General features: G+C 37.7%; 1 non-coding gene across 1 annotated transcript; it reads left to right on the top strand.

Annotated features, from left to right (window-relative positions):
• The first annotated feature begins 17,229 nt into the window (after positions 1-17,229).
• LOC130902559 (5.8S ribosomal RNA) lies at positions 17,230-17,385 on the top strand. The gene has a single exon (XR_009060419.1). It is a non-coding gene; the product is annotated as a 5.8S ribosomal RNA (ribosomal RNA).
• The last annotated feature ends 6,899 nt before the right edge of the window (positions 17,386-24,284 follow it).

Here is a 24,284-nt window from a genome sequence, read left to right as displayed (position 1 = left end):
ATAGAGCTTTGAATTTGAGCTTTTGCATCGGAATTCGACATTTCAAAGGGTACCCCTGTGGAATGAAAATGGAGAAAAAATCGTTTGGCTCCGATTTCAACCAAATTTTGTACATGGGGGTTAAATAATATGGGGATTCGACAAGAGATGTCAGTTTTCGGAAAAAAAATTATAACAAGGGAAAAATCCGTGAAAATCCAAGAAAATTGAATTTTCGTAAAAACGATATTTCCAATCTAAAAAATAATACTTTTTCTGGAATCTCCGGCGACGAATATATGATATTTGATCTTTTTTCCAATACTTTTAGACGAACCCATATTTTCAAGATTTTGGCACAAAACCGAGAAATTTCCTGAATATTGTTGTCATCCCTGAGTATAAAATTGCAAAAATTCGAAACTATGAGAGTTATCATGCTATTTATGTTATCAATCGATCAAGAAAATCTTCATTTCACTTATTGGTCTCATAGCAATTCTTCATTCCCATATATACGCGCATTATAGAGGGTGAAAGTCGAGACAAATTTTTTTCTCAAAAAATTCCACATAAAAATTCATATTATCTACAGATCCGCAGCTGAAACGTGGTAATCAAAAAAAATCGGAAGAAGACCATAGGTGCTATCATAGAAAAAATATACCCCCTCTCCCTTGATTATACGAGGCGAGTTAGAGAACTTTGACTTTGAGCTTTTGCAACGGAATTCGACATTTCAAAGGGTACCCCTGTGGAATGAAAATGGAGAAAAAATCTTTTGACTCCGATTTCAACCAAATTTTGTACATGAGGGTTAAATGATATAGGGATACGACAAGAGTTGTCAATTTTCGGAAAAAAAAATTTGACAAGGGGAAAATCCGTGAAAATCCATGAAAATTGAATTTTTGTAGAAACGATATTTCTGATCTGAAAACTAATAATTTTTCTGGAATCTCCGGCGACGAATACATGATATTTGATCATTTTCCCCATACATTTGGACGAACCCATATTTTCAATATTTTGGCACCAAACCGAGAAATTTTCGGAATATTGTTGTCATCCCTGATTATAAAATTGAATAAATTCTAAACTTTGAGAGGTATCATGCTATTTATGGTATCAGTCGATGTAGTTATATTTATTATTTATATACATATATATATATATATATATATATATATATATATATATATATATACATAATATAGAAGGAAATATAAAATTCAAATTCCAAATATATTCAACTTTGATATATTCCGAGGAGGAGCCGCGATGTCGCGGCCGCTTCTAACTAGTCCTACCATTAATAGCGAACCGTGCCACTTTTTGATGACGCTAGCTGGCGAAAATAATCACATAGATGGATGGAGAATCAAATTTGGAGAAAAAAATTTAGTACCAAAAATTTCCCCCTCTCGTAGGTGATATGGATTGCTGACAGGTGGAGAGATGCTCAGTTTTTAGACATCAGAAATAAATCCCTACGAGTCGACGCCGTCACGAAAAAAAATACGACCTAACCCCCCACCCCCTCCCTCGATCGATAGCGGGTCCGGCGGAATGGGTACTTCTGAACTAATGGGACTAGGAAAAAAATAAAAAAACCATAATGTAGGAAAAAATATATCTAGTCTATGGAGTGATTGATCAGATTTTTTTATTTGAAAAAAATTACGGGGAAAAATTGAAAAGTAAATCCCCAAAAAATTTTTTTTCGAATTTCGGAAAATTTTTAGCCTAGCTCGATAGACCTGATTTTTCTCAATCCAAAAATATCCGAATTTTTGAAATTGGTCCCTTTTTTGGGGGGTCTAGGTGGAGCCAAAAGTCGGAATTTTCGGAGAACCTCGATTGGGGGTGTGCAACTTTTTTACGTCACACGATAGCGAAAAAATGGGAAGTACGTTTTGGGGACAAAAAAATATCCATAATCCCACGATAAAAATTTCGGGGGGTCCGGGGGGGAAAAAATTCCGAAGTGGATTTGAAAATTTGGTTTTTCCGGAATTTTAACGTTTGAATATGCCGGCGGGAAGCGCCTCGACATACCCTAGTCATTGGTATAAATTATTACCGAATTCCCCCCACTTTGTGAGGGTGCCAGGAATCGCTAAATATTGAACCTGGAGTTGCGATTTTTGCAGGATCTTCCGGATTTTGAGCGCCTATAATTGAAATAGACTCGAAATATTTTTAGCGCCCCCCCCACCACCCTCCCAAGAGTTGCTCCGAATAGCACCGGAAGGCTCGAAATGGTGTTTTTAGGTATGATAGTATGCTGCATATAGCTATCGAGGTGAGAAAAAAATTCTAACCTCAAAATTTAGCGTCAGTTGTGACGTCATTTATTGGCACCGATGGGTGAAGTTATATATATCAATCGATAGAGGAGAAACATAGAATTTTTTTGGTCATATACAGAGTGGTCTCGAAAAGTTTTCGTAATTTTTCTGATTCGTAATCTCGAAATTTCGAGGATAATCTCGTAAGTTGAAGAGGATATCTATATGCGTATGTACGTAATTTTATTTTTCCAATTTTTTTTGTCCCTTGCATATTTTTCGTATTTGACATATTAAGAAAGTTACGTTTTTTATTTTTGATATTGAGAGGGGTCCAAGCTTCGCTTGAGGGGGCATGACATTTTTGTCGAAACAATTCAGACCCTCCATCATGAAGTATAACCAGGTGAGTAGCCAAAAATTTTTGAAAGGGGGGGCTGCCCCCCTGCCCCCCTCAAAATTTTTTCGGGGGGTCCGTAGCACCCTCAATCTTCATTATTTTCGATTTTCTATACAACGGTTTTTTTATTTTTTTTCTACGACGTCTCCTTCCCCTTCAAAAACCCAGCTCATGTTGCACGTTAACTAGTACAAGGACCGGCTCTAAAGGGCAAATTTTCAAGATGCTCCGATTTGGATGAAAATTTGTGAGGAGGGGTAAAATATGGCCAGAAGAACGGTTCCGATCATAAAAATTTTCCAAAACTAGGTTTAAGGGGTTAAAATTGACTTCGAAAATTTCATCAGGACCGGCTAAGGAGGGGTTGTTAAATTTTGTTTTGCGATTTGGCTGAAAATTTGAGATAAGGGGTTTTCGGGGATGAGAAAGCCAATGGTGATATTAGTTTTACCATTGAAATACAATAACATGGATAAAAAAATTAAAAACACCGAAAATTTTGGATTTTGTCGTTTAAAAAATAGTAAACTACTGCCGATTTTAACAAAATCACGAATATAGAGTACATGCGTGATAAGACTTTCTACGTTCCCATCAATTTTGGAAAAAAAATTTTTTTCCTCATACTTTACTCGAAGAATTTTTAGAAAATATTTTTTTTCTCTTTTCGACTATAAAACTTTGGCAAAATGGCTCAAAAATTGGTATCCTCGTATAAAAATACGTCTTATTTCATTTTTTCCATCACACGATCCACAATATTTGAATTTTATTCGAATTAAGATTCTAAATTTTTTGTAAATTATATCCCTTGAAAAATTATATGTCCCACGTCTATGGTATAATAATATAAAAATATACAGAATCCGAAAGCACAACAATGATATTTTTGAAAAAAATATATTCTTCTTATTTTACCCTTGAAAATAAAAACAAAAAAATTTGAAATTCGAATTTAGTATAATAGTAATAATAAATCCATTGAGCTAAAAATAATGAGTCGATTAATCATTGTACTTTTCTTCTTAATATTTTGGCTCCGATATCAACCAAATTTCGTACATGGGGGTTAAATGATATAGGGATTCGACAAGAGATGTCAGTTTTCGGAAAAAAAAAATTATAACAAGGGGAAAATCCGTGAAAATCCATGAAAATTGAATTTTCGTAAAAACGATATTTCCAATCTAAAAAATAATACCTTTTCTGGAATCTCCGGCGACGAATATATGATATTTGATCTTTTTTCCAATACTTTTAGACGAACCCATATTTTCAAGATTTTGACACAAAACCGAGAAATTTCCTGAATATTGTTGTCATCCCCGAGTATAAAATTGCAAAAATTCGAAACTATGAAAGTTATCATGCTATTTATGTTGTCAATCGATTAAGAAAATCTTCATTTCACTTATTGGTCTCATTGCAATTCTTCATTCCCATATATACGCGTATTATACAGGGTGAAAGTCGAGACAAATTTTTTTCTCAAAAAAATTCACATAAAAATTCATATTATCTACAGATCCGCAGCTGAAACGCGGTAATCAAAAAAAATCGGAAGGAGACCATAGGTGCTATCATAGAAAAAATATACCTCCTCTCCCTTGATTATACGAGGCGAGTTAGAGAACTTTGAATTTGAGCTGTTGCAACGAAATTCGACATTTCAAAGGGTACCCCTGTGGAATGAAAATGGAGAAAAAATGTTTTGACTCCGATTTCAACCAAATTTTGTACATGGGGGTTAAATGATATAGGGATTCGACAAGAGTTGTCAGTTTCCGGAAAAAAAAAATTTGACAAGGGGAAAATCCGTGAAAATCCATGAAAATTGAGTTTTCGTAGAAACGATATTTCTGATCTGAAAACTAATAATTTTTCTGGAATCTCCGGCGACGAATACATGATATTTGATCTTTTTCCCCATACTTTTGGACGAACCCATATTTTCAATATTTTGGCACCAAACCGAGAAATTTTCGGAATATTGTTGTCATCCCTGATTATAAAATTGAATAAATTCTAAACTTTGAGAGGTATCATGGTATTCATGGCATCAATCGATTAAGAAAATCTTCATTTCACTTATTGGTATCATCGCAATTCTTCGTTCCCATACATACGCGTATTATACAGGGTGAAAGTCGAGACAAATTTTTTTCTCAAAAAATTCCACATAAAAAATCATATTATCTACAGATCAGCAGCTGGAACGTGGTAATGAGGAAAAATCGAAAAAATACCATAGGTACTATCATAGAAAAAATATACCTCTTTTCCCTTGGTTATACAAGGCGAGTTAGAGAGCTTTGACTTTGAGCTTTTGCAACGGAATTCGACATTTCAAAGGGTACCCCTGTGGAATGAAAATGGAGAAAAAATCTTTTGACTCCGATTTCAACCAAATTTTGTACATGGGGGTTAAATGATATAGGGATACGACAAGAGTTGTCAATTTTCGGAAAAAAAAATTTGACAAGTGGAAAATCCGTGAAAATCAAGCGTCTGATTGTCCTACCATTAATAGCGAACCGTGCCACTTTTTGATGACGCTAGCTGGCGAAAATAATCACATAGATGGATGGAGAATCAAATTTGGAGAAAAAAATTTAGTACCAAAAATTTCCCCCCACTCCCCCCTCTCGTAGGTGATATGGATTGCTGACAGGTGGAGAGATGCTCAGTTTTTAGACATCAGAAATAAATCCCTACGAGTCGACGCCGTCACGAAAAAAAATACGACCTAACCCCCCACCCCCTCCCTCGATCGATAGCGGGTCCGGCGGAATGGGTACTTCTGAACCAATGGGCCTAGGAAAAAAATAAAAAAACCATAATGTAGGAAAAAATATATCTAGTCTATGGAGTAATCGATCAGATTTTTTTATTCGAAAAAAATTACGGGGAAAAATTGAAAAGTAAATCCCCAAAAAATTTTTTTTCGAATTTCGGAAAATTTTTAGCCTAGCTCGATAGACCTGATTTTTTTCAATCCAAAAATATCCGAATTTTTGAAATTGGTCCCTTTTTTGGGGGGTGTAGGTGGAGCCAAATGTCGGAATTTTCGGAGAACCTCGATTGGGGGTGTGCAACTTTTTTACGTTACACGATAGCGAAAAAATGGGAAGTACGTTTTGGGGACAAAAAAATATCCATAATCCCACGATAAAAATTTCGGGGGGTCCGGGGGGGAAAATTCGTGGGAAAAAATTCCGAAGTGGATTTATATATATTATATTTATATATATTTATATATATATTTATAATCACATAGATGGATGGAGAATCAAATTTGGAGAAAAAAATTTAGTACCCTGATTATAAAATTGAATAAATTCGAAACTATGGGTGTTATCGTGGTATTTATGGCATCAATCGATGTATTATATATATATATATATATATATATATATATATATATATATATATATATATATATATATATATATATATATAATAAATATATGTATTCATATATAGAGGGAAATATAAAATTCATATTCCAAATATATTCAACTTCGATATATTCCGAGGAGGAAGAGCCGCGATGTCGCGGCCGCTTCTAACTAGTTCACCCGTTTAAAGGGAACGTGAGCTGGGTTTAGACCGTCGTGAGACAGGTTAGTTTTACCCTACTGATGACTCGTCGTTGCGATAGTAATCCTGCTCAGTACGAGAGGAACCGCAGGTTCGGACATTTGGTTGACGCACTTACTCGAGCGGGTAATGGTGCGAAGCTACCATCCGTGGGATTATGCCTGAACGCCTCTAAGGCCGTATCCTTTCTAGTCAAAGGTGGCAACGATATCTCTTGGAGTTCCGAGAGTCGAAAGGCTCAAAACAATGTGACTTTACTAGGCGATCGTAGCTTTGTTGCGGTCGTCGCACGAGCCCTATATCTATAAAAGATCATTTGTCGACGGTGGGATCGATCCTTGCTATGTACGACACGATCTTTTAATAGACGAATATGGGTAAAACAATCATTTCGATGTTGGAACTCGGAATTGTCTGTAGACGACTTACGTACCTGGCAGGGTGTTGTACCTGGTAGAGCAGTTTCCACGCTGCGATCTATTGAGACTCAGCCCTTAGCTTGGGGATTCGTCTTGTCGATTAGACGAGGCCCCTTTTTTTGCAATTTTTTTTTATAAATATTGCCGTTTTCTCTTATACTACACGCACAACAACAATACTAACGACATATTAACAAATTATATTGTTAATATTGTTAAATAGTAGAAAGTTGTTGTTGTTGTTGTTGTATTCGGGAAACGGCATTTTTTATAAGTAAAATTTCCTAAAAGTTTTTAGTTTTCGACTTATATATATATATATATATATATATATATATATATATATATATATATATATATATTAGAGCAGTTTTTATTGGATATAACACATGCCGTTTTCGATAATACAACAACAATAATAATAATAAACAACATCAACATATATACTTTATATTGTTATTATTGTTAATAGTTGTATTTCGGAAGCGGCATTTTTTATAAGTAAATTTTCATAAAGCTTCTTTTTTTGGAAACAATTTAATGTCATTTTTTCAAGGCTTTCAAGCAATATTATTATGTATCCAAAACTCGAGACGTGTTTTCTCATTATATATTTTAGATAGAATTCCATTTTTCACACACTTTTTTTCGTTTCAACTTTCTATATACATCTTTTACCGTTAATATTACATTTTCTTATATTGTTACGGCTTCTATTTTATTCATTGATTCATAACACAATTTTTCGGTTAAACTTTTTATATAAGTTTTTTTAGTGATTCGTAAGCTCATTTGTCGGACCGATGGTTCCTATTTCCATTACACATTCATTTTTCCGTTAAGGTTATTTTTCTGTGGGCATTTTATTGTTACTATTTTCACAACACTTTTATATAAAACACCTCGGACGGATGTAGACATCCAAAACATCTATCTCCATACAATTTTCACAATTCATATTTTTTGACATTATTAATATTTTCATACAACTTGTATATAATCCACATCCAAAACAACTCTTTCAATTTTCACAGTTAATTTTGTTCATCAAGTTCCTATATCGAGCGGCCATCTAATTTCATAATACTTTTTTCCGTTATTGTTAATATTTTCATAACACTTTTATATAATATAGCTCGAACGGCTTCTACATAAAAAAAATTTCCATTCAATTTACACAATTCAACTTTTTCGACAAGTTCCTATATCCTGCCGGCCAGACGACAAACTAAACACGGTTTTATAGACACTAGCGCCCTCTGCCTGCCAGACGACAAACTAGACACCGTTTTATAGACACTAGCGCCCTCTGCCGGCCAGTCACCGAACTTAACACGGTTTTATAGATACCAGCGCCCTCTGCCGGAGAGACGACAAACTAAACACCGTTTTATAGACACTAGCGCCCTCTGCCGGCCAGTCACCGAACTTAGCACGGTTTTATAGACACTAGCGCCCTCTGCCGGAGAGACGACAATTTAAACACCGTTTTATAGACACTAGCGCCCTCTGCCGGCCAGTCACCGAACTTAGCACGGTTTTATAGACACTAGCGCCCTCAGCCTGCCAGACGACAAACTAAACAGCGTTTTATAGACAGTAGCGACCTCTGCCGGAGAGACGACAAACTAAACACCGTTTTATAGACACTAGCGCCCTTTGCCGACCAGTCATCGAACTTAACACGGTTTTATAGACACTAGCGCCCTCTGCCGGAGAGACGACAAACTAAACACCGTTTTATAGACACTAGCGCCCTCTGCCGGCCAGTCACCCAACTTAGCTAATTTCGTAATACTTTGTTTTTCATAATTATTACTATTTTCATACAACTTCTATATAATACATCTCGGACGTTCATACATCGAGCGGCCATCTAATTTCATAATACTTTTTTTCTTTATTGTTAATATTTTCATAACACTTTTATATAATATACCTCGAACGGCTTCTACATAAAAAAAATTCCATTCAATTTACACAATTCAACTTTTTCGACAAGTTCGTATATCCTGCCGGCCAGACACCAAACTTAACACGGTTTCATAGACACTAGCGCCCTCTGCCGGCCAGACGACAAACTAAACACGAACTTTTTCTAATCCAACATTCACAATACATCTATTTCATACAACTTTTATATGTTACACCTCGAACGGTTTCTATTTTCATAAAACTTTAAACTAACCTAACCTAACCTAACCTAACCTAACCTAAACTAACCTAACCTAACCTAATCTAACCTAACCTAACCTAACGTTTTTTTCAGTGTGGATGGAAAAATCTTCATAATACCCATCAGAAGGTGTCCCAGGTGTGCATCGCTTCACACAACCTAAACTAACATACATCTATTTCTTTATTTTTGGACAAGTACCTATTATATCGAGCGGAATATAAATTCACAATACTTTTTTCCCTTTGTATTACTATTTTTATACAACTTTTATATGTTACACCCCGAACGGCTTCTACATACTAAACACCTTCATTCAATTTTCACAAATCATCTTTTCCGACAAATTCCTATATCGAGCGGAATCTAATTTCGTAATACTTTGTTTTTCATCATTATCACTATTTTCATAAAACTTTCATATAACACACCTCGAACCGCTTCTACATACAAAACATCTCCATTCAATTTCCACAATTCATCTTTTTCGACGAGTTCCTATATCCTGCCGCCCAGACACCAAACTTAACACGATTCTATAAACACTAGCGCCCTCTGCCGGAGAGACGCCAAACTTAACACGATTCTATAGACACTAGCGCCCTCTGTCGGCCAGACACCAAACTTAACACGGTTTTATAGACACTAGCGCCCTCTGCCGGCCAGACGACAAACTAAACACGAACTTTTTCTAATCCAACTTTCACAATACATCTATTTCATACAACTTTTATATTTTACACCTCGAACGGTTTCTATTTTCATAAAACTTTAAACTAACCTAACCTAACCTAACCTAACCTAACGTTTTTTTTAGTGTGGATGGAAAAATCTTCATAATACCCATCAGAAGGTGTCCCAGGTGTGCATCGCTTCACACAACCTAAACTAACATACATCTATTTCTTTATTTTTGGACAAGTACCTATTATATCGAGCGGAATATAAATTCACAATACTTTTTTCCCTTTGTTTTACTATTTTTATACAACTTTTATATGTTACACCCCGAACGGCTTCTACATACTAAACACCTTCATTCAATTTTCACAATTCATCTTTTTCGACAAGTTCCTATATCGAGCGGAATCTAATTTCGTAATACTTTGTTTTTCATAATTAATACTATTTTCATACAACTTTTATATAATACATCTCGGACGTTCATATATCGAGCGGCCATCTAATTTCATAATACTTTTTTCCGTTATTGTTAATATTTTCATAACACTTTTATATAATATACCTCGAACGGCTTCTACATAAAAAAAATTTCCATTCAATTTACACAATTCAACTTTTTCGACAAGTTCCTATATCCTGCCGGCCAGACACCAAACTTAACACGGTTTTATAAACACTAGCGCCCTCTGCCGGCCAGACGACAAACTAAACACGGTTTTATAGACACTAGCGCCCTCTGCCTGCCAGACGACAAACTAAACACGGTTTTATAGACACTAGCGCCCTCTGCCGGAAAGACGACAAAATAATCACCGTTTTATAGACACTAGCGCCCTCTGCCAGCCAGCCACCGAACTTAACACGGTTTTATAGATACCAGCGCCCTCTGCCGGAGAGACGACAAACTAAACACCGTTTTATAGACAGTAGCGCCCTTTGCCGGAGAGATGACAAACTAAACACCGTTTTATAGACACTAGCGCCCTTTGCCGACCAGTCACCGAACTTAACACGGTTTTATAGACACTAGCGCCCTCTGCCGGAGAGACGACAAACTAAACACCGTTTTATAGACACTAGCGCCCTCTGCCGGCCAGTCACCGAACTTAGCTAATTTCGTAATACTTTGTTTTTCATAATTATTACTATTTTCATACAACTTCTATATAATACATCTCGGACGTTCATACATCGAGCGGCCATCTAATTTCATAATACTTTTTTTCTTTATTGTTAATATTTTCATAACACTTTTATATAATATACCTCGAACGGCTTCTACATAAAAAAAATTTCCATTCAATTTACACAATTCAACTTTTTCGACAAGTTCCTATATCCTGCCGGCCAGACACGAAACTTAACACGGTTTTATAAACACTAGCGCCCTCTGCCGGCCAGACGACAAACTAAACACGGTTTTATAGACACTAGCGCCCTCTGCCTGCCAGACGACAAACTAAACACGGTTTTATAGACACTAGCGCCCTCTGCCGGAGAGACGACAAAATAAACACTGTTTTATAGACACTAGTGCCCTCTGCCGGCCAGTCACCGAACTTAACACGGTTTTATAGACACTAGCGCCCTCTGCCGGAGAGACGACAAACTAAACACCGTTTTATAGACACTAGCGCCCTCTGCCGGCCAGTCACCGAACTTAACACGGTTTTATAGACACTAGCGCCCTCAGCCTGCCAGACGACAAACTAAACATTGGTATATATTATTACCGAATTCCCCCCACTTTGGGAGGGTGCCAGGAATCGCTAAATATTGAACCTGGAGATGCGATTTTCGCAGGATATTCAGGATTTTGAGCGCCTATAATTGAAATAGGCTCGAAATATTTTTAGCGCCCCCCTCCCCCACCACTCTCCCAAGAGAGAATCCGAAAGCACAACAATGATATTGTTTGAAAAAAAATAACACATACATACGCGTATTATACAGGGTGAAAGTCGAGACAAATTTTTTTCTCAAAAAATTCCACATAAAAAATCATATTATCTACAGATCAGCAGCTGGAACGTGGTAATGAGGAAAAATCGAAAAAATACCATAGGTACTATCATAGAAAAAATATACCTCTTTTCCCTTGGTTATACAAGGCGAGTTAGAGAGCTTTGACTTTGAGCTTTTGCCACGGAATTCGACATTTCAAAGGGTACCCCCCTGTGGAATGAAAATTGAGAAAAAAATCTTTTGACTCCGATTTCAACCAAATTTTGTACATGGGGGTTAATTGATATAGGGATTCGACAAGAGTTGTCAGTTTTCGGAAAAAAAAATTTGACAAGGGGAAAATCCGTGAAAATCAAGCGTCTGATTGTCCTCCCATTAATAGCGAACCGTGCCACTTTTTTGATGACGCTAGCTGGCGAAAATAATCACATAGATGGATGGAGAATCAAATTTGGAGAAAAAAATTTAGTACCAAAAATTTCCCCCCACTCCCCCCTCTCGTAGGTGATTTGGATTGCTCAGAGCTGGAGAGAGCTACGTTGACGGGATGTTCCAAATGTTTGTATTCGAGTATTTCGGCTAACGGAAAAAATTATGTCCCCCCCCGATAATCCCCCCCGAAAAAGTTCTAGGGCGCAGCTGAAACCCACTTTTTTATTATTCGAGCTAGAGAAAAATTGAAAAATGATTTGGATAGAGAAAAATCTGTACAATGTATGCGATACATAAACCGATTTTTCCATCTGAAAAAATTTACGGGGAAAAATTGAAAAGTAAATTCCCAAAAAATTTTTCTCCGAATTTCGGAAAATTTTAAGTCTAGCGCGAGAGACCCGATTTTTCTCATTCCAAAAATATCCAAATTTTTGAAATTGGCCCCTTTTTTGGGGGTCTAGGTGGAGGCAAAAGTCGTAATTTTCGGAAAACCTCAATCGGGGGTGTGCAACTTTTTTACGTTACACGATAGCGAAAAAATGGAAAGTACGTTTTAGGGAGAAAAAAATATCCATAATCCCACGATCAAAATTTCGGGGGGTCCGGGGGGGAAAATTCGTGGGAAAAAATTCCGAAGTGGATTTGAAAATTTGGTTTTTCCGGAATTTTGACATTTAATTATACGGCTTCTACATAAAAAAAATTCCCATTCAATTTACACAATTCAACTTTTTCGACAAGTTCCTATATCCTGCCGGCCAGACACCAAACTTAACACGGTTTTATAGACACTAGCGCCCTCTGCCGGGCAGTCACCGGACTTAACACGGTTTTATAAACACTAGCGCCTTCAGCCTGCCAGACGACAAACTAAACAGCGTTTTATAGACAGTAGCGCCCTCTGCCGGAGAGACGAAAAACTAAACACCGTTTTATAGACACTAGCGCCCTTTGCCGGCCAGTCACCGAACTTAGCTAATTTCGTAATACTTTGTTTTTCATAATTATTAGTATTTTCATACAACTTTTATATAATAAATCTCGGACGTTCATACATCGAGCGGCCATCTAATTTCATAATACTTTTTTTCTTTATTGTTAATATTTTCATAACACTTTTATATAATATACCTCGAACGGCTTCTACATAAAAAAATTTCCATTCAATTTACACAATTCAACTTTTTCGACAAGTTCTTATATCCTGCCTGCCAGACACCAAACTTAACACGGTTTTATAAACACTAGCGCCCTCTGCTGGCCAGACGACAAACTAAACACCGTTTTATAGACACTAGCGCCCTCTTCCGGCCAGTCACCGAACTTAACACGGTTTTATAGACACCAGCGCCCTCTGCCGAAGAAACGCCAAACTAAACACCGTTTTATAGACACTAGCGCCCTCTGCCGGCCAGTCACCGAACTAAGCACGGTTTTATAGACACTAGCGCCCTCTGCCGGAGAGACGACAATTTAAACACCGGTTTGTAGACACTAGCGCCCTTTGCCGGCCAGTCACCGAACTTAACACGGTTTAATAGACACTAGCGCCCTCTGCCGGAAAGACGACAAACTAAACACCGTTTTATAGACACTAGCGCCCTCTGCCGGCCAGTCACCGAACTTAGCTAATTTCGTAATACTTTGTTTTTCATAATTATTACTATTTTCATACAACTTTTATATAATACATCTCCGACATTCATACATCGAGCGGCCATCTAATTTCATAATACTTTTTTTCTTTATTGTTAATATTTTCATAACACTTTTATATAATATACCTCGAACGGCTTCTACATAAAGAAATTTCCATTCAATTTACACAATTCAACTTTTTCGACAAGTTCCTATATCCTGCCGGCCAGACACCAAACTTAACACGGTTTCATAGACAGTAGCGCCCTCTGCCGGCCAGTCACCGAACTAAACACGGTTTTATAAACACTAGCGCCCTCTGCCGGAGAGACGACAAACTAAACACCGTTTTATAGACACTAGCGCCCTCTGCCGGCCAGTCACCGAACCTAACACGGTTTTATGAACACTAGCGCCCTCTGCCGGAGAGACGACAAACTAAACACCGTTTTATAGACACTTCCGCCCTCTGCCGGAGAGACGACGATACACATACATCTATTTCTTTATTTTTGGACAAGTACCTATTATATCGAGCGGAACATAAATTCACAATACTTTCTTCCCTTTGTATTACTATTTTTATACAACTTTTATATGTTACACCCCGAACGGCTTCTACATACTAAACACCTTCATTCAATTTTCACAAATCATCTTTTCCGACAAATTCCTATATCAAGCGGAATCTAATTGCCTAATACTTTGTCTTTCATCATTATTACTATTTTCATAAAACTTTCATATAACACACTTCGAACCGCTTCTACATACAAAACATCTCCATTCAATTTTCACAATTCATCTTTTTCGACGAGTTCCTATATCCTGCCGGCCAGACACCAAACTTAACACGGTTTCATAGACACTAGCGCCCTCTGCCGGCCAGTCACCGAACTAAACACGGTTTTATAAACACTAGCGCCCTCTGCCGGCCAGACGACAAACTAAACACGGTTTTAAAGACACTAGCGCCCTCTGCCTGCCAGACGACAAACTAAACACGGTTTTATAGACACTAGCGCCCTCTGCCGGAGGGACGACAAAATAAACACTGTTTTATAGACACTAGCGCCCTCTGCCGGCCAGTCACCGAACTTAACACGGTTTTATAGACACTAGCGTTCTCTGCCGGCCAGTCACCGAACTTAACACGGTTTTATAGACACTAGCGCCCTCTGCCGGCCAGACGACAAACTAAACACGGTTTTATAGACACTAGCGCCCTCTGCCGGCCAGTCACCGAACTTAACACGGTTTTATAGACACTAGCGCCCTCTGCCGGAGAGACGACAAACTAAACACCGTTTTATAGACACTAGCGCCCTCTGCCGGCCAGTCACCGAACTTAGCACGGTTTTATAGACACTAGCGCCCTCAGCCTGCCAGACGACAAACTAAACACCGTTTTATAGACACTACCGCCCTCTGCCGGAGAGACGACGATACACATACATCTATTTCTTTATTTTTGGACAAGTACCTATTATATCGAGCGGAATATAAATTCACAATACTTTTTTCCCTTTGTATTACTATTTTTATACAACTTTTATATGTTACACCCCGAACGGCTTCTACATACTAAACACCTTCATTCAATTTTCACAAATCATCTTTTCCGACAAATTCCTATATCAAGCGGAATCTAATTTCGTAATACTTTTTTTCCTTATTGTTAATATTTTCATAACACTTTTATGTGATAGATACACCTCGGACGGCTTTTAAATACAAAACATCTCCACTCAATTTTCACAAATCATCTTTTTCGACAAATTCCTATATCGAGCGGAATTTAATTTCATAATACTTGTTTTTCATTATTATTTCTATTTTCATACAACTTTTATATAATACACCTCGTACGTTCATACATCGAGCGGCGATCTAATTTCATAATCCTTTTTTCCCTTATTGTTAATATTTTCATAACCCTTTTATGTGATAGATACACCTCGGACGGCTTTTAAATACAAAACATCTCCATTCAATTTTCACAAATCATCTTTTTCGACAAATTCCTATATCGAGCGGAATTTAATTTCATAATACTTGTTTTTCATTATTATTATTATTATTTTCATACAACTTTTATATAATACACCTCGTACGTTCATACATCGAGCGGCGATCTAATTTCATAATACTTTTTTCCCTTATTGTTAATATTTTCATAACACTTTTATGTGATAAATACACCTCGGACGGCTTTTCAATACAAAACATCCCCACTCAATCTTCACAAATCATCTTTTTCGTCAAATTCCTATATCGAGCGGAATTTAATTTCATAATACTTGTTTTTCATTATTATTATTATTGTTTTCATACAACTTTTATAAAATACACCTCGTACGTTCATACATCGAGCGGCGATCTAATTTCATAATACTTTTTATAAACGATGCCAGCTAGCGATCCGCCGACGTTCCTCCGATGACTCGGAGATGACCAAACTTGATCATTTAGAGGAAGTAAAAGTCGTAACAAGGTTTCCGTAGGTGAACCTGCGGAAGGATCATTGCAGAGTATTTGTTCGTTTTTAAACAAAAAAAAAACGAAATCAAGTCTGTATTAATTGTAAAAGAAAATTTTCTTCTACAAAATTATCGAACTCTTCAAAAGAAATTTATATATGTTATAAATTATATATATTATAGATGTATATATATTGAAATCTTTTTTTTTTACAAAATTCGAACAAGTTTCGAATAAAATTTGAAAAAAAAAAGATAAATATAATTCATACGTCTATAAAAATATATTTACATATATAAATTTTTCCAATAAAAATATAACGAAAAATTTTTATCATAGATTATAGAAGGCGGCGTCGACGACGATGACGACACAACAATAACAACATATGTATTATTATATATTATAACGATTGACGGAACGATCATTAACAAAATTTCTTGTTAACTAAAAACGTTCTGATAAAGAATCGTTATTATAATAAACGAAAAATATATAGTTTATTGAAACGTCGTCTGTTGTCGTGTGTCTATATTTTTATGGATAAATTTTATTTTGTTTATTATATTATTAGTATATTATAAGTTTTTTATCGTTTGAAGGTAATACAAGAAAATATCGACAAGATTATATGTGATGATTATGTTATTGAGACATTTTCATCCGGGTACCTAAACGAAACTTAAGCACATGTCGATTCTATCGATATGTATAAAAATTCGTTTTAGAAATAATATTTTATGTATTATTTCGAAGGTGTTCGAAGATTTACGCCCGACCGTCGAAATTTGTATAAAACTTTCAAGATAAAAAAAAACTGTAATAATAAAGAGGAATATATCGTGCGAGATATCTGTCTATGCGCGCCTCGTTTGTAATAAAACATGTGCAGCGGTTAAAATTTATCAGATATATCAAAGTACGATATTATAATTTCTCTAAAAGTTTCGAATAATTATAATATATATATATATATATATATATATATATATATATATATATATATATATATATATATATATTATTATATATATATATATAAAATGTCGTTATATAAATTTTCTATACGCGTATAAGATATTATAATAATATTATTAATTCAATAATCAAATATTAAAAATACGATGAATAGAATATGAGAAAACGACATAATAAAATGATTACCCTGAACGGTGAATCACTTGGCTCGTGGGTCGATGAAGAACGCAGCTAATTGCGCGTCAACTTGTGAACTGCAGGACACATGAACATCGACATTTCGAACGCACATTGCGGTCCTCGGATACTCGTTCCCGAACCACTCCTGACTGAGGGTCGTATCAATTTAAGACTGCTTAGAATTTAAAATTTTTCTATTTATTAAAGAAAAATAATGCCTAAGCGTGTTGGATGTGAAACAATAACGCACACTAATTAAGAAAAAACACATGCACATGGGCGAAGAGGCGGGGTTTAGGACCTTGTATGCGACAGGCCACTTTGACTGCATGATGACAAGTGTTGAGAACTGGCTCTGTCCAGGTCCGTAAAAAGACACACATTTCTGATAGCCAAATGCCTCGTCATCTAATTAGTGACGCGTATGAATGGATTAACGAGATTCCCACTCTCCCTACCCACTCACTTTATATCCGAACTCGGTAGAGAACGGACACGTTTGCTACAGTAGTGTTGGTTGACAGTGATCTCGTGAGGGCCCCAAGTAGGCCTTAAAATCCAGAAATATGCAACCTTGCCGTTATCGTCAAGGTTAAATGTTAACAAAGTGCGATAAGTGCGGACACATGTCAAAGTGCAGAGCAGTCGCCCGGGGTGAGAGTGGGGAGAGAGCATTGAACTCTTTGTAAGTAGGAAATTTAAAAACAGTAATAGCCGAAATTGGTGCGCCTACCAAATTCGGTTTTCTTTTATACTTATCTTATTGTATAAAACATAATTATAGGGTGTAACATATACATATTTAGCGTAAACAAAACATTTACTTGGTTAAGCAGCACACAGTGCTATAGTGACTGTGAAATTCATAAACAATTACTGCACTCGCTAACGCATTCATAAACATGGTTCTAACGGAAAACGAAAGTGACACGGACACGAGCGGGAAAAAAGACATATCCGGCGCGCAGAGTGAACCTGTTTTCAAATATAGAAAATTAGTGCAATCGCTGGAAAGAACACCAGGGTACAAAAGAAAACAAGAAACAGACTCAGAAGAAGAAGCGGGACAGGCAAACACAAGACCACAACAAGGTACAAGCATGACGGAGATGATGGAAAGGGCAAGAAGACTGACCGTAGCAGTTGAACAATCTATAACTAGAAGCTCTCCAGAAGCCAAGGGAAAAATTAGCTTCACCAAAAAAGATCAACTCACCGAACGGGAAGCAATGGCAGAAATGCAACAACTGGTGCATACACTTATAGCGGTAGCATTTGATCAAGAAATAACGATCAACAAACTAAAATCCAACAAAGACGAGAGTAAGGACAACAATAACGACAAACTAGACGATATCTTAAACAAAATAAACGACCTAGAAAGTAGACTGGATAAAATGTCATCGCTACCGAACAAAACACATACCCCAACACCCCCATACCCTCAAACCATCCATCAGAATAACACCCTAAACCCACCGACACCACCCACAACAAGGACATACGCCTCACTAGCTGCACAAGCACCACAATTACCAATGCCTACCTGGAATTCCCCCCCGAAAATACCGAAAGTTTTCGAGACCTTGGTCAAAAACGACACAGAGGACACTCAGAAAGCTCTCGATATTGTCAAAAAAATAATTAAACCATCAGAGATACAGACCATAAGAAGAACCAAAACTGGAATAATAATTGTAAATAAAGATAGAAATACACAAACAAAAATAAAAAAAAAATTAGAAAATAACACAAACCTTAAAACAAAATCAATGACGACACAACAAGACCCGATAGTATTAATCACAGGCGTACAAAAAGGAATAAAAGACGAAGACCTACTGCAGGATATACTAAATGAAAACGAGGATCTACAGCAGCAGTTCGGGAATAGGATCAAAACAGGATGCAAGAGACACGGAAGTAGACCATGTCGCAACCCTTACAAGGAAAACATATTGCTTCAGTGCCCAGCGGACATCTTCAGGGCCATCATGTCAAAAGGATACATCGACCTGACGAAACTTTACACGCAGGAACACGTCTCAGTGACCCTATGTTTCAAATGCAGTAGATACGGACACTCGGCCAAATACTGTACTGACCAAACATACACCTATTTCCGGTGCGGAGATGCGCATGATCCAAAAACATGCACAACGATAGACGTAAATTGCCACAACTGTAGACTGCTTAGATTACCACAAACTAGGCACGAAGCAAGAGATAGAAACTGCCCAATTTACATAAAAAAACTGAACGAGATCAGACGCAAAATTAACTACTAAAACAAACCCACACACAAAACAAAAGACAAACTAGAAACACACAAACACAAAACACACCAACATAGATGACAATAAAATTTATACAGCATAACAGTGGAAAAGGTAGAAGAGCGACAGACCAGCTGTTCCAAACATGTAATGATCAAGACATCGACATAATCCTAATACAGGAACCATTTCACGACATAAAGCCACCTCCTAACTACATAATGACGAGACACAATAAACATAGTAAAACATGCACAATCACAAAGGCTAAGTACAAACCGATGACGATCACCTCTATGACCGACGAGAATACCACAACCATCCAATTACAAGTACAAGACATAACAATACACATCATCAATATATACGACGAACCAGGGGGCAATAGGAATAAAAGACTAGATAGACACATAAGGAAAATAGAGGAAATAACAGACCCCTTTATACTAGCAGGAGACTTCAATGCCAAAAACACTGGATGGGGAGGAGACACAAATGACGCCAGAGGAGAGGACTTACTGGACTGGATAACATCGAAAACCTACTTTATTAATAACACACACGACAGCCCACCGACATTTATCAGCAACAGAGGGAAAAGTTGGGTGGACTTAACTATAACAAAGGAAGTAACCTTAACGGACTGGACTGTACACAACGAGGAGACACTCAGCGACCACGCATATATAACATACAACATAAGACAAAACATGAGAGATGAGCGACAAAAAACAAGAAAGACAAAATATGACTTTAACAACACGAATAACGAGCAAATTAAAAGAATTACACATAATCTTGACTGGACCCCGCTGAACAACGCAGAAAGTACAGCGCAAAAATACCAAAACAACTATATTAATATCATGGAAAATGGGTTAAAAAAGATAAAAAAGAAAAAAAGAAAAACTCAAATATGGTGGACCCAAGAGCTGACCAGACTAAGACAGAAAACGAACAAGAAACGAAAACAGTATCAACAAGAACAAGACCCAATAGAAAGAACAATTAAACTAAACATATACAGAGAACAAAGAAGAATATACAAAAAAGAGATAAAAGAAAATAAAATAAACTCATTACGCCAATTCCTCACCGACAATGATCCGGATAACCCATGGGAAACAGCATATAAAATACTAAGAGCAGGAACCACAACCGACCACTCCCTCAAAACGATAGAAAAACAGGACGGAACATGGACAACCACAAGAGAGGAGACAATAATGACATTACACGAAATATACTTCCCTCCAGATGACATACAAAACGACACCCCCCCACAAACAGAAAAAAGAACAAAACATGACCAGGGACTTCACCTCACCCGAAGATCCGATCTTCACAGAACAAGAAGTACAGTGGACGGTAGCAATAATGAAAAACAAAAAAGCGACATCAAATGACAATATACCTAAAGAGATAATAAACATAACAAACGAATACAACGTCAGAGAATTAACAACACTATATAACGCATGCTTACAAGAAGGACACTTTCCTAACATTTGGAAGACCGCAGACATGGTGTGGTTACCAAAAAAGAACGGCTCTAAAAGACCAATCTGCCTGCTACTAACACTAGGGAAAATTCTCGATAAAATGACAGCAAAAAGACTAATTTACTACCTAGAACAGACAAACAATATTGACGATAGGCAATACGGTTTCAGAGATGGACGGACAACCACAGAAGCCATTGACAAAATAATAACAAAAATACGACACAACAAAGACCACAAAATACATACACTGGTCATAACACTAGACATGAGTAATGCGTTCAACACAGCCTGGACACCACAAATAGTAGACTTACTAAGACAAAAAAATATACCACGAAACATCGCTAAACTATGCACCGACTTTCTTAGGCACAGACACATACGAACCGAAAACATAGAGACCGACACACAGAGAGGGTGCCCACAAGGCTCAAGCCTCGGACCAGCTCTATGGAATCTAATTATGGAGGACTGGTTCAGACACCTAGATGATACAGGAAGACTAGACGTAGAGGACATGATTCAAGCCTTTGCGGACGACCAAATAATTCTACTGACGGGAACCACATTAAACGTTTTAGAGCGGAAATGGAATAATATTTGGGCCTCTTGCGCAAAATGGGCTGAAAACCAGAAACTGACTTACAACAAAGAGAAAACGGAAATTATGTTCATACCCTACAAAACAACGAGACAACCGAGACTAAAAATTGACGGACATACAGTACAAATCAAGGACAACATAGAATACTTAGGACTGACAATTGACACAGGACTACTATTCCTAGACCACATCAAAAAAATTAGGCAAAAAACCTCCGACATAGCGAGTAAACTGATAGCAGTCACGGGAAGAAAATGGGGACGAAAACCAATAATACTTCGGTACATATACGAACATGCAATAAAACCCATTGTACTTTACGCCTCAGAAATATGGGGACATAGATACAAAGACTCCAGAATAATTAAACAATTAAGAGCAACAGAAAGACCTTACATACTAGCTATAACAAAAGCATACAGGACAACACCCACCTCGGCCTTGCATGTGCTTGCGGGGGTAAGCCCCCTACAGGCGGACGCCGGGGCGAGATGGGAAACGTAGCAAGTCGCTACTAAACACACTCCAAACCTACACAATAGACAAACCACACCCGACTAGAAGACCACTACACCTACGTTTAACAGATGAGAGACAAGAAGAAAAAACTACACAACTGCACATCTACACTGGCGCTAGCAAAAAAGATGAGAGTTCAACCATAGGAATATACATAAAAAATACTATACAACAACATCATAAAATAAAGATAACCACTACATGCGACATCAACACACTCGAGCTGTACGCAATATACATGGGAACAATAAAACTACTTGAATTAGCACAAAACACACTAGCGACAGAAGTAACAATACATACAGACTCAAAGAACGCAATGTACACACCATAATACATAAACACTAATACAAAAATCACAGCAAAACTGACAAAAAATATACAAGACCTTGAACAAACGGGAAGAAGGATTACGATACAATACACAAACAGACATCACGGAATGCAAATAGCAGATAGGTTAGCGAAAGATGCGCACGAACAAACGGAACAGACTACTGAACTTTTCACCAAAAACATGTACAAACAAGAACGACATACCCGTGCAATGAGACATTGGCAACAGCTATGGGACAACGAATCAACAGGACGCAAAACCTACGAGTGGATAAAACATACGAAACATAAACACGCAGACCTAAACTGGAAAGCAATACAAGCACTTACCGGACACGGACATATCCAAACCTATTACGAGCGCTTCAACTTACGGGAGACACACGGGAACTGCAAACATTGTCAAACGCCGGAGACCATACAACATGTAAGAAATGACTGCACAGAACACAACAGACTGCAAGCCAGAACCCTACTTACAAGAAGACTCAGGACACTTAATATTCAATACCCGCCCACAGACATAGAAATACATAACAAGATGATCGCAGAATGGCTAAACGAATGGGCGCAACAGACCATTTATGACGATGACTAAATAATGGGCTCTGCAAGCAAATGGCACTGAAAAAAAAAATTTCATTGTATAAGAATAATAATTGTACGCCTTCATTTGAGACAATAAAGAAAAGAAAATAGGGTCTTCTTCTCCGCTCATTTTTAGGAGTAGAGGAGATGGGATGGGTTCTCTTGACAGTGGTCTCGGTCGATTTTGGGCGGAAACTAGCCTTATGCCGCAAGGTAGGTGGGCCGTGGCATTGTGCAGTATCACCATGGTGATATGCACAGTGACACAAACCACTGCCAAGGGAATGGGCTTGGAAAAATTAGCGGGGAAAGAAGACCCTGTTGAGCTTGACTCTAGTCTGGCATTGTAAGGAGACATGAGAGGTGTAGCATAAGTGGGAGATGGCAACATCGCCGATGAAATACCACTACTTTCATCGTTTCTTTACTTACTCGGTAAGGCGAAACGCGTGCGTCGTTCGCTCACGAGGCGGCGACTGTCACAGTATTCTCGAGCCAAGGACACGGAGTGACGTATCGTTGCGTCGCGTACCGTTCGTCGGTGCAGTTCGTGAGGCTTCGTGCTTTGCGAACGATCGATGTTTGTGTCCGGCGTTTCGGGTACGTCAACTTACATCCAGTCTGATTCGATTCGAGGACACTGCCAGGCGGGGAGTTTGACTGGGGCGGTACATCTGTCAAAGAATAACGCAGGTATCCTAAGGCCAGCTCAGCGAGGACAGAAACCTCGCGTAGACCAAAAGGGCAAAAGCTGGCTTGATCCCGATGTTCAGTACGCATAGGGACTGCGAAAGCACGGCCTATCGATCCTTTTGGCTTGAAGAGTTTTCAGCAAGAGGTGTCAGAAAAGTTACCACAGGGATAACTGGCTGGTGGCGGCCAAGCGTCCATAGCGACATCGCTTTTTGATCCTTCGATGTCGGCTCTTCCTATCATTGCGAAGCAGAATTCGCCAAGCGTCGGATTGTCCTCCCATTAATAGCGAACCGTGCCACTTTTTTGATGACGCTAGCTGGCGAAAATAATCACATACATGGATGGAGAATCAAATTTGGAGAAAAAAATTTAGTACCAAAAATTACCCCCCACTCCCCCCTCTCATAGGTGATTTGGATTGCTCAGAGCTGGAGAGAGCTACGATCACGGGATAATCGAAATGCCTCTATTCGAGTATTTCGGCTAACGAAAAAAATGATGTCGCCCCCGATGGTCCCCCCCAAAAAAGTTCTT

The sequence above is a fragment of the Diorhabda carinulata genome, chromosome 1 (genome assembly GCF_026250575.1).
Source record: "Diorhabda carinulata isolate Delta chromosome 1, icDioCari1.1, whole genome shotgun sequence".
NCBI classification, from domain to species: Eukaryota; Metazoa; Arthropoda; class Insecta; order Coleoptera; family Chrysomelidae; genus Diorhabda; species Diorhabda carinulata.
The sequence above is the reverse complement of the archived record's forward strand: the minus strand, read 5'-3'. Positions and strand labels throughout refer to the sequence as shown.